The sequence below is a fragment of the Triticum aestivum genome, chromosome 2D (genome assembly GCF_018294505.1).
Source record: "Triticum aestivum cultivar Chinese Spring chromosome 2D, IWGSC CS RefSeq v2.1, whole genome shotgun sequence".
NCBI lineage: Eukaryota > Viridiplantae > Streptophyta > Magnoliopsida > Poales > Poaceae > Triticum > Triticum aestivum.
This window is the reverse complement of record NC_057799.1, coordinates 284,355,599-284,368,327: the sequence shown is the minus strand read 5'-3', so window position 1 is coordinate 284,368,327 and position 12,729 is coordinate 284,355,599. Positions and strand designations below refer to the sequence as shown.

The following is a 12,729-nucleotide window of genomic DNA, read 5'->3' as shown; positions in this document are numbered from 1 at the left end:
CAATGAAAACCATGTTACGCTGAAAATGTGTATTTTTCGGTAATCTTCCGTTTGAGCAACCACGCACATTAAGAATTTAGATCCCATGTATAAAAAAAATATGCATACCAGTTAAGGAGGTCTTTATCTTTTCGAGGTATTGCTTGCATCAATTTGTTTGTGTGTGTGTTCGGAAAAAAAAAGATGACCCGTTGCACCAAATGACACATATGCCCATTTAAACCATGAGTGTGCTTTGAAAAAAAATGCATTTGTTAATAACTTCAGATTTGAGGGCATGTGTACCTCTTGATCCATTGCAACAAACATGGTGTATTTTCAAAAATTAAGCGTTTGTTGATAAAATTAGGTTTTAGGAATAACTTGAGATATATTTTTTCCCGTCAGGATGATTTAGGGCATCATTATGTTTGACATACATAGCCTGGGCAAGTCTTTCAGCAGTAGGTGATTCCCTAAAGTTCGGTACAGAAATAGAGACCCAACAGAATATTTCAAGATTGTCTTAGCAAGTGTGGTCATCAATTCACAGCTTTGAGTTGGTTTACAAAGAATAAATTGGATAGTTATAGGTTGTACAACTAAGATTAAAGAACCAGAATGTGCGTACAAAGTTAAGCAACCGGATGCCTCTTCTGACACACATAAAACAGATACATCATCTGCTACCATGCCTTATTCAAAGAAGAGATGCCTATAGAACAAAACTGGATCGCTGACCTTGATGCTTTTTCCAGGTCCTTGATGCTTTTTCCAGGTGGAAAGTGCCATTATGGAGAAACTTATAAAGAAAAGCAGTAAGAACAAATGGCCTTCAGAAGAGTTCAAATTGTTTCCTAAAAAATAATTTGAACAACAAAGTGGCAAGACAAATGTACAACAGTGGAGACCCGACGACAGCCTCAAATACATGCAATGTGACAACTAACCAGTATACAACAGAAACGTGCTTAAGAGAGTGAGGGACACGACTGGAAAAAATATATTATGTGTAACATTACCTATCTCACTACCACAGAGTATAATGAACAACCATATGTTAAGGATGTTTTCGGTCATACAAGCCGCATTTCTGATCCATTTTCCATTATATCTAAATAATATCTAGTGGAATTTTAAGTTTTTTAGAGAACCCATCGCCAAATGGTGTACCATTATCAAGAAAATTCGGACGAAGGACTGCCAATTTGGTACAACATGTTTTTAATCTTATCCAAGTGTTTAAATCCCCTAAAGCGATCTCATACTAATTCCGTATCTTCAAATATCATTCTGGATGGGAAAGGAAAAACAATGCATTTACCAAGGACCCTAGTAACATTTTAATTTATATTCAGAGCACTACGATATATATTCTCCCGTGGTAGCAATATAGAACATCATTCCTAGTATATAGTAGTTGTAGGCATCTTTTTTGCTTTTGATACATGGATATTCTGATTTCACAATTCTTCGCAAATCTGCAGTAGTTGTAGGAATCTTCTTTGCTTTTGAATTAAAAAAAGGAGAGTTAGCCGAGACAATACATCAAGTTTTGCAGCATAGCAATCCAAAGAAATCAGTAATACCTATCTCTGTCAAAGCCTTGTTTGGAAATACATAACCAGTGCTCTCATCTTGTTCACGAGCGAGCATTAAAAAAGTTTGGTATATGCTCATGCAAATGGAATAAAACTGGCTTGATAGAACAAACAAACAAACCTATTATACTCCATGGATATACTATACTATTGCTTTTCAGAGCCAAAATAATGAAATAACACGAAAGTAAATCAACAGCATGATTTTGGGACCATAAAGATATAAAATCATTATATGAAAAGTGCCACACCATATGTTTATTCAAGACAGAATAATCATGAGCAATGCATAATGAAGAAAGTAATTTCTTACAGAAACAACAGCCAGCTGAGTTGTGGACCATTCATGCCCCTTCAACTTGTAATAACACACTCAAGTTAATGGGATAAGCACACACATTATTTTCAGCGTAAAAAAAAGACCTCCCAAAAGATGCAGCGGATATAAGCTCACATTTCTGGACGTAATATGATTCAACAGAAACAAAATCCACTGGATTTGTGGCTCCAGTTTGATGACAGCAGGTAAGATAGAAACGCACCAAGCGGCCTGCTTGGTAAGGTACCAACAAGAAATTACAATCAAAGAAATGCATATGGAACTATGGCTACTGTTTGTATTTCAGAAGGTTCTAAAGTAGCATAGCTTAAGACTTTTACCAACAGTTAAAGAAAATATGACTGCCAAACTCAAGTAGAGCCCATACAGCTACCATATGACAATAGCTCAGAGCCATGTTTCACTTAATTATTTTGTTGAAAAAAATTAGTGCAGGACTTGTGGAGCATTTAGAAAGAATCCAAGAACAAAAGCAGAAGGTACTTGGAAAGTTGGAATATAATACAACATAGGTGTGAAAGTATTATATGTACTCAGTAGAAAAATACTCGTGAAAGTACACTGTTCCAACATGGAACAATAAATTCAACAAACTTGATGACAATCTGAAGCTGAAATCCTACCTCCAGGACATATATGCATTTTGTTATGGAATGCATTGAGGCATAACTACCCTTCCAGGAAAGAAACTCACACGATCAGGATCATTATACACTAAGAGGAAGGACTAAAGCAAAAAATGCAGTTAAATAAAAATATTAACACACAAAGCTCAATCAGCACCAAGAGAAGGGGTCAAAAGATGTACAGCTGAACTGAACTGATGAATGTTATTGGGGCTTTTTCATGCACCGCAAGCTATTCTTTTATTCGCCTGAGAAAATTACAATGATGTTGTCTACACAACACAGATTACTCTTCCACCCTGATCAGCCCCTACCTTACAATGAGCAAAATGGCACAAATACATCTATTTAACTATTACACCATTTCAAGTAAAACGGAAGGATGGCTCATTAACTAATCAATGCAGGAAACTACTATCACAATATATTGAAAATCATCACCAGGCTCAATCTGTATTATTGGTTGGACTATACAAATCGTGAAACATGGTCTGGTCTACTGTAATTGAACGACTGGGATTCTAACCATTGTGTGGGATCAATGATACAATTTTGGTAGGTAACACTTTAGTTAACATGACGAACGTGCTTGGGGAACTGGAAAAAAGTCTAACTTCAGAAAAATTGAAAAAGACCTCCACGCCAAAAATAACCTCTCCAACCTGTATGCAAAGTTGCAAACAATATTGATTTGATATGAATTTAAACAAAAACAGAAATCAAGAGAAGTCAAGAAGTGCATACTGGACCATGCTTAAACTCCGTCAGGGGTTAGATCTTAAGTCAGGCCTGCTAAACGTGCAGCACACACACAGACATAGGAAAAATCAAGCCAAGAAGGACGGCGTGGTTGATTTAGTCTAGCTGAAATTGACGCACCAAAAATGGCACACGCCAAATCGAGCAGTAGTTCTACTACTGCATAATGCAAGGTTGAATATAAATGGACCAGATTTATTTAAGCTCTGTCATGCAAATCACACAGGTCCAGTATACGTTTACAGAGAAAAATCTTTGATATGTGTACATGAAAGGTCGCCTCATTTCTGAAAACACAAACCCACCCTAACTTTTCACATGAACAAAATGCAGCTTTTCTCTTCCTTGAAGATATTACATGACTCGGCATCTTCTTGTAGGAAAGGGAGAAAGTAAAGAAAGAAGAAAATAGCACAGGCAATTGCTCACAAGACTACACTCACCTTCATATGATCTGAAACAAGAAAAAATTGCAAGAGGCGTGAAGGGGGAGAAGGATTGAGAGAAGCTCACCTTGACATCACCCGAGCTCCTCCCATGCGCACCATCTTCAGCCGTCGGGACTTCACCTTCCCTGCTGCTCCATGAGGATTCTGATCCTTCCCTATCGCCGGCCTCTCCTCCACCCCGTGAGGCGTCCGCCGTCTGGGCCGCCGGCCTCGCTGCTCCACCCCACACCACTGTCCTCTTGGCCCTCCCCTGCTCCTTCACCCCCAGAGGCGCCATCTAGCCGAGGAGGGGGTGTTGAAGATGAACGTGAGGGTGGAAGACGGGGCGTGGCACGCCAACAGGAAGGAGGAACATCGCAGGAGAGAGAGAGAGAGAGAGAGAGAGAGGAACCGGTGCGGCGGCGGACAAGGGAGGGAGCAGGGAGGGACGTGGTTGCTGTGATTCGAGGCTGCCCATGACGGGCCGCACGATGCGCGGCGTGCGAGGACAGGTTCGCTCCCACCATGACCCCGACGAAACGGCATCCAGGGCAGCCGACGAGCAGGACCAGGAGCAGCGCCGGGCCACCCGTCATCGGGAAAGGCCAAAGGCGAGTGCAGAAACCGAGTGCACACGCACCGGCCGGCCCCTCCGCAGCTGCTGCCCACAACGCACGACGCGGGCAGTACGCCAGGAGCGTCCCGCCAAGAGCGGTTGACCCCAAAAAACTCTAGCCTACACGTACACCGCGGGACATGCACCCAGTTCAACCGATGAACGGGACCAAGGCAGCATCGGCCCACCAGTCAGCTGCCGCGGACGGAGATACCGGGTGCATAAGCGCTGGCCCACGCCGCACGACACGGACTCCGCGTGATGGGACATGCGACGCTGCATTTCTGGGTGACCGGAGTAAATCTGACCCAATAGAAATCCTCGCCCGTGACGCTCGCGCATGCGGCGCGGCAGGATCGGCCGCCCAAGCACCCAAAAAAGGCTCACCCAGCCAATCGGTTGAGAGGCCGAGCCCACAGGTCATGGCCTGCATGAACTCACCCCGCGGTCAAAACGAAAATGACCGAAGATCCAACGTCAACCAGCGAAAAAATCTGCTGTTTGACCACCATCCAACGGCCCAAATCGAAACAAAATGAGGGACAACCGAGGAGACCAGTTGGCTAGCCTCGTTATATGTTAAAATATTATTATCCATAATAATGTTTTTTGAGTAATTCTAATATCTTTTCTCTCATAATATGCAAGGTATAAAAAGAGGGAGAATTCTGGCAGCTAAAAATCTGGACCTGAAAAAGCTACGTCAGGCTACCTATTCTGCACAACTCCAAATGAGCTGAAACATCACGAGATTTTTTTATGGAATATTTAAGAATTATTGGAGCAAATAACTACCAGAGGGGACTCACCAGGTGGGCACAACCCACCTAGGCGCACCAGGGAGCCCAGGCGCGCCTTGGTGGGTTGTGCTCTCCCAGGACCACCTCCGGTGCCCATATTCTGGTATATAGGTCATTATGACCTAGAAAAAAGGAGGAGAGAACTTTCGGGATGGAGCACCGTCGCCTCGAGGCGGAACTTGGGCAGGAGCACTTTTGCCCTCCGGTGAAGCGATTCTGCCGGGGGAACTTCCCTTCCGGAGGGGGAAATCATCGTCATCATCCTCACGAACAACTCTCCCATCTTGGGGAGGGCAATCCCCATCAACATCTTCCACAGCACCATCTCATCTCAAACCCTAGTTTATCTCTTGTGGTCAATCTTGTTACCGGAACTATAGATTAGTGCTTGTGGGTGACTAGTAGTGTTGATTACATCTTGTAGTTGATTACTATATGGTTTATTTGGTGGAAGATTATATGTTCAGATCCAATATGCTATTTAATACACCTCTCATCATGAGCATGTTTATCATTTGTGAGTAGTTACTTTTGTTCTTGAGGTCATGGGAGAAATCATGTTGCAAGTAATCATGTGAACTTGATATGTGTTCGATATTTTGATAGTATGTATGTTTTGATTCCCTTAGTGGTGTCATATGAACGTTGACTACATGACACTTCACCATATTTTGGCATAAGGGAATGCATTGTGGAGTAGCAATTAGATGATGGGCTGCGAGAGTGACAGAAGCTTAAACCCCAGTTTATGCGCTATTCCGTAAGGGACCGACTGGATCCAAAAGTTTAATGTTATGGTTAGAATTTATTCTTAATACTTTTCTCGTAGTTGTGGATGCTTGCGGGAGGGTTAATCATAAGTAAGAGGTTTGTTCAAGTAAGAACAGCACCTAAGCACCGGCCCACCCACATATCAAATTATCAAAGTAGCGAACACAAATCGAACCAACATGGTGAAAGTGACTAGATGAAAATCCCGTACACTCAAGAACGCTTTGCTTATCATAAGAGACCGTTTTGTCATGTGCTTTGCCTCAAAAGGATTGGGCTATCTTGATGTACTTTTGTTACTATTATCGTTACTTGCTCGTTACAAATTATCTTGCTATCAAACTACTCTACTACTTATAATTTCAGCATTTGCAGACATTACCTTGCTGAAAACCACTTGTCATTTCCTTCTGCTCCTCATTGGGTTCGACACTCTTACTTATCAAAAAGATCTACAATTGATCCCCTATACTTGTGGGTCATCATGCGTATGGCTTCAATTCAAATGAAGACTGAGTAACAGTGACCAAAGTCGTCAGGAAGAAATCATGAATGTTGATGGGAGTGCCATGCATGATGTGCAACAACAAGTTCTTCATGACTCCCACAACTTCTTTAGTGTTGGAATTGTGGCCTTTGATCGGACTGAGGGTCTTTGCCAGAATGCGATACACAGTCTTCAGCACATATAGCAAATCTGTCACTAGGAAGGTCGTCCTTGGAGCATTTCCTTCAGCCATAGGCTTCATTAGCACTTGCATCACGTGATTAGGCAGCTCAGGTTCTTCAAAAAAAATCCTGGCTACTTCTTGGGGTGGATTGACTAGAAGAGCATGAAGCAATTCACCGATTGGTGGTTTGAAGTGAGTATCTTCAGTCATCCAGTCCAGAGCCCAAGTTGCAGTGTAGTCAGTGTTGCTAGAGAAGTGCATAGTTGCATAGAATTGAAGAATCAGTTCTTCATTCCAGTCACAGACATCAACACAGAAATTAGGCAGACCAGCATCATGAAGAACAGCCAAAACTAGTCGGAAGCAGGGAATTGATTCCATATCCACATGAGGAATATGACGATGCTGGAATACCTTCTTCTTGTCAAGCAGCAGTGAGGCAGAGAATTTCATTTGTGTTCTTGTCCAGAACCTCAAACGCCTAAGTTTGGTAGACTCATAGGGTGACTCGCCAATGAAGAAATTCTTTTCTTCGAAGAATCTGGCATTGTCAAATTTTGGTCCCTTGAGGCCTTTGCCAATATTGGGCATCACGGGGACAGGTTGAAGATTTTTCCTTTTCTTTCTGACAACAAGAACTGGTCGTGGGGACACAGTTGAGTCATGTGGATCTGTGATAGCTAGAGCACGAGCAACTTCCTCGGTCGTAGCTGTTGGAACTGCATGAGTATCTGCTGAGGGAATTGATTTGGCACATGGAGGAGATGCATTGATGACATGGACATCAGCGTCATCATGAGCAATTTCATTAGCTGCTGCAGCTAGAACTTTTTCAGGTATGCTATGGACCGATGGTTGTTGTTCTTCAGAGCCAATTGGAAATTCTTCAGTGCGCTGAGTCGACTGGGCTCTTTTGTGAGGGAGTGGTGAGGGGCGAATTTGGGTGAGCTGCTTCCCAATATTCATCATGAATTGGAGGAGTTGTTTGACCATCAATATCCACTTCCTCCTCATTTTCTTCAAACAGCGGAGTTCACTGAGGACTTTGAGTAGTCTCTTGAAGCACAGATACATCGGTATCAACCTCAATTTCTTCATCCATTTGCTCCGTGTTAGCAGCCGAATGGGTATCTTCTTCATCTTCATCAGCCTGAGGGATTTCATAATCCATCGCATATGGAACAATTTGAAGATTCTCAAGATTACGAGCAGGGGTGCTGATGAGATTGGAATTGCATCAATAGGAAAGACAATTGAATACAATGTTGTCGTCTTAAATTTCTTCAGTAATTCAAGAATAGGTGGAGTTGATGCCTTTCTCTTCTTCGCTTCACACTCCGTAGCCTTTGTCTTCTTCGCTTCTAATGCAGAAGGAAGGGTAATAAGTTTCAAAGATGAGGTCGTTGGTGGAACTGCTGCTAAAGAACTGGTTGGATCAGTTTCATCGGGCGTAACTAATGCAGTCACCCTGGCAGGTTCTTCGGGCACGACACTTTCAGTCGCCCTGGGAATTTCTTCAAGCACAACAGTATTTGTTGCCCTTTTAGTTTCTTCAGGCGCAACATCTTCAGTTGCCCTGGCAGTTTCTTCAACAGTTGAAGGTGCAGTCTTACTGGCCTCTGTGGTTGGAGGTGGAGCTGAGGAACTGGAAGGTGGTGTCATGCCAAACTTGGCAGCATCTCTCTTATTGTGATCCTCGACAACCTTAGTTGAGGTAGTGATGAATATTTCTTTCACACCACAACAATGATTGGCTTGTCTTTGATATTCTTCACACAGCTGAGTAATTTCAGATTGCAATTGCAGCAGCTGTTGAGGGGTTGTAGTCATCATCTTCTTCTTTAGTTCCTTCTCCTTTGGAATTTGTTGTTTCTTCACAAGTTTCGCCTAAGCTATCTTGTGCTTCTCATTCAATATGAATGAGAAAATCATGTGGCCTGGGCCAGGAGGCAGGTTCAGGTCATCAAGAGGTGTTTCTGGGTTAGTGCACCAGATCTCAATGAAGTCCAATAGCTGCTTTGGATCCAGCAGCAAGGGAACAGAAGAATTCTTGGCTATGCTTTCTCTTGCCTTCTTCTGAGGAATTCTGCGAGCTCATCTTTGTCAGTGAGCCCATGTTCATCAACCTGAGGCACAACGACCTTGCTTTTAGGACTTGGTCTGGTTCCACGGCCAGCAGTTGCCTTTAGCTTCAGCTTGGGTATTGAGGACGTTGGTTGCCGACTAGCTGAGGCACTTGATGCAGCAATTGAGGCTATTGAGAAGCCCCCGGTGCGGTGGGAAGATGCGAGCATGACCAGTGTTGAAGCTTTTGCTACTGCTATTGAGGAACTTGATGCAGGAGGAGGCACTGAAGATTTTGTAATCTTAGGAGCAGAAGCATTTGGAGCTTTGGGCTTGACCACTGAGGGCATTGCATCAGACAACCTTGGCTTGTGTGCAGGCTTCTTTTGCATAGCCTTCCTTGGGGCACTGGCACTACCACTAGCACTGGCTTCAGCTGAAGCCTTCGAGGCACGTTGAATTCTTCAATGGCCTTCTTTGCTTGTTTGGCAAACTTGGCCTAATGCCTTTCATATTACGTGGGTAATTCTTCACCCCTTCTGACACTGGTGGGATCAGCAACTTGACCAGCAACAAGTGGGGGCCTCTTGCATGGAGGCTTCACTGCAAAATCCTTCATGTATTTTGGAGTTACATTGCAGCGACTAGACCTCAAACAGTCTGATCTCTGTGCATCAGTGTCATCCCTGGATCGGTAATGCTGACACGCACAGTACTTGAAGGATTTATAACAGAGTAGAAATCACACACTTATTACATCAAATGTCTCAAAAGAGAACTTATTACAATAAATATGGCTTAAGGCCATCTAATACGATAACAGCGGAAGGCTTGGAAGATAAAGCGAGTCCATCAACTCCAACGGCATCACTGAGTGAAAGACCACGACCTAAGGCTCCTTACTCATTGTCTGAAAAATCTGCAACATGATACGTTGCAGCCCGAAAACGGGTCAGCACATGGAATATGCTGGCAATGTAACACAAAAGAGTAATGAACAGAATAATGCTATCACTACATGCATATTTGGCTGGTGGAGGCTGTATGGTTAATATGTTTTGCGAAAAGCCAATTTTTCCCTACAACAAAGGAATAAATTTTATTTAACTATCATGGTGGTTGTTAAACATTGAGAATGGTAAACCCCATCTCAATCCCAATTAAAAATAATTATTAACCCCAATCAAATTATATAATTAAGAGTGATGAGATCCACATGATAATCCAAGAACTAGATACTCAAGATGTCCATAACCGGGGACACGGCTAACCATGATTAGTTTGTACACTCTGCAGAGGTTTGTGCACTTTTCCCCATAAGACTCGATCTCCTCCGTTTGATTTCTCGCACTACATGATGTTTGAGAAACGGATGACTGAGACATAGTCTTTCCGAAAGAGGTCCCCTTAACCGATAGATAGGCCTGTACACCTACAATCCCCTACATCTGCTAGCCCATCATGGAAATGTTTCCCACAACTTACTCAACTATGACAGAGCCCATAATGGCATGTGGCTGTACACGGAAGTTTCTAGCATGAATAATCTCATGATCCCTTTGAGCCTGGGTGGCAGTCCATAGGAGAATCACACGGTACCCCGGGATTTCCAAAAATACAGGCAATCACTGGAATTCCCCAGGTGCCTCAATCCACCCAGATGTGTATTTAAGTTGCCACATTAAGTTGAACCATTAATTAACAATCTCACATCTGTCATGGATACACTCAAAACCCAATCCACGTCTACAAGCATAGCATAGCACTATAAGCATAACGTAGAAGTAACTCCCAAGGTTTGATAATAAACAGGTGAATAGGTACTACCTCATCTACTTCCCAAACCCACAATTTAATCAGATCCTAACCATGCAATTGTTTGAGGATTGATCTAATGCAGTAAAACTGGGTAGTAAAGAAGTATGATCGAAGTGTTACTTGCCTTGCTGATGATCTGCGAAACCTAGAGACTCGTAGTAGCACGCTTCACACTCCGGGTACTCTATCGCAAACAAACAAGCATACAATAAGCAGTCAAGAAAGGGCACGGGTAAAACTCAAATAAGAGATCTAACCAGAAAGTTCAACTTAAGAACTCCGGTTTGCAAAAAGAATTAAATCAAACGAAGCAACAAAACTCAAACAGCGAAAGAAACAAGCTTCGTTTACTAATCTGGACTAAAGTCAAATTTTACAGTAGCAAAATCTTGTTTAATTTGGTTAAACAGAAAGAGGGTTTCGAGGAGAAACTCTAGGCGCTTGAATCTCCTGATTCTGATAAACGAGCAAAAAGTTATACTAGAACAAAAATTGGATCAGAAATCGCGATCGAAAATAATCGCGGAAAATCCGAGAAAAAGAAAAACTGACGAACAGGCTAACGAACGAACGTTCGCTGTCTGCGGCTAAACGGTGAAAACCGTTCGTTAAAACGAACGACGTTCGCTAAATAACTAAACCAAAAAAAATAAACCGATCTAAAAAAATAAACCGCGGGTTACCTCCGGCGAGGTCCGGCGAAAACGGCGGCGGCGGCGAGCGGCTCCGACGGCGGGGTCGGCGGCGGCGACGGGCGGCGGGGCGGCGGCCGGTGGCGGCGCGGGGCGGCGGGCTAGCGGGCGGTGGCGCGGGCGACGGCGGCGCGCAACGGCGGCGGCGGCGGCGGTGGCGGCGGAACGCGGCGGCGGCGGCTAGGGTTTCGGCGGGGTGGGCTGCGGGCGTGAGTTGGGCCTCGGGGCGGCTCGGGCGGCGGCTTATAAAGCCCCCCGGGCGGAGTCCCGCTCGGGTACGGCCCGGAGTCGGTTTGACTTTTTTTAAATAATTCCAACGTGCAGAAAAAGAAAGATAAGAAATACTAAATGCACTCCAAAAATCCCGAAATAAATTTCCCCGTCCTCTAAAAATAGTCCGGACAAGGTGAACATTTATTTGGGCCCAAAATGCAATTTTGAAAAACGCTTATTTTTCCTAATTCAAATAAAATAGCGATAAAACTTCGAATAAAAATCTTATTTGATTTTAACTTTAAATCTCCGATATTTCTTGATTTTGAGGAAGTCATTTTATCCTCTCTCTTTTATTTTTATAAAAGAAATATTCAAGAGAAAATAATTAAAATCAAACGATCCTCTTTTCAAAATTTGAGAAAACTCGAATATGAAAATAATGAAATCCCCAACTCTCTCCGCGGGTCCTTGAGTTGCGTAGAATTTCTAGGATCAAACCAAAATGCGATAAAATATGATATGCAATGATGATCTAATGTATAACATTCCAAATTGAAAATTTGGGATGTTACAAACCTACCCCCCTTAAGATGAATCTCGCCCTCGAGATTCGGGTTGGCTAGAAAATAGGTGAGAGTGATCCTTCGGTAGGTCTTCCTCTCGTTCCCAGGTGGCTTCATCTTCGGTATGGTGACTCCACTGAACTTTGCAGAACTTGATTACTTTGTTGCGTGTAACTCGGCTGGCAAACTCGACTATCTTGATTGGCTTCTCCTCGTAGGTCAAATCACTATCCAACTGTATCGCTTCCAGCGACACTGTATCTCTCAGAGGAATATCAGCCATCTCTGGGTGGCACTTCTTCAACTGAGAAACGTGGAACACATCGTGAACTCCGAACAATCCTTCGGGTAATTCCAACTTGTAAGCAACTTCTCCCATACGTTCCAAAACTTTTTATGGTCCCACAAAACGTGGTGCTAATTTTCCCTTAACTCCAAAGCGCTTCACTCCTCGAAGTGGGGATACACGAAGATACACTCTGTCTCCAACTTCGTAATCTGTCTCCTTGTGTTTAGAATCCGCATAACTCTTCTACCTGGACTAGGCTACCTTGAGTCTATCGCGAATCAGCTTAACCTTCTCTTCAGACTCTTTAATCAAATCTGGTCCAAACAACTGTCGGTCTCCAACTTCGTCCCACAACAACGGTGTTCTGCACCTCCTTCCGTACAGTGCTTCGAAAGGGGCCATCTTCAAACTGGCTTGATAACTGTTGTTATAAGAGAACTCTGCATACGGCAAATTATCGTCCCAACTAGATCCATAATCTAGTGCACAAGCTCTC

The 12,729-nt window shown here is 43.4% G+C and overlaps 1 long non-coding RNA gene across 1 annotated transcript; it reads right to left on the bottom strand.

Moving 5' to 3' along the window:
* Nucleotides 1-490: 490 nt before the first annotated feature.
* LOC123052773 (uncharacterized) lies at nt 491-4,458 on the bottom strand. Its single transcript, XR_006425045.1, has 2 exons — nt 3,819-4,458; nt 491-3,208 (listed from the first exon to the last, which is right to left on the bottom strand). It is a non-coding gene; the product is annotated as an uncharacterized lncRNA (long non-coding RNA).
* Between the last annotated feature and the right edge of the window lie 8,271 nt (nt 4,459-12,729).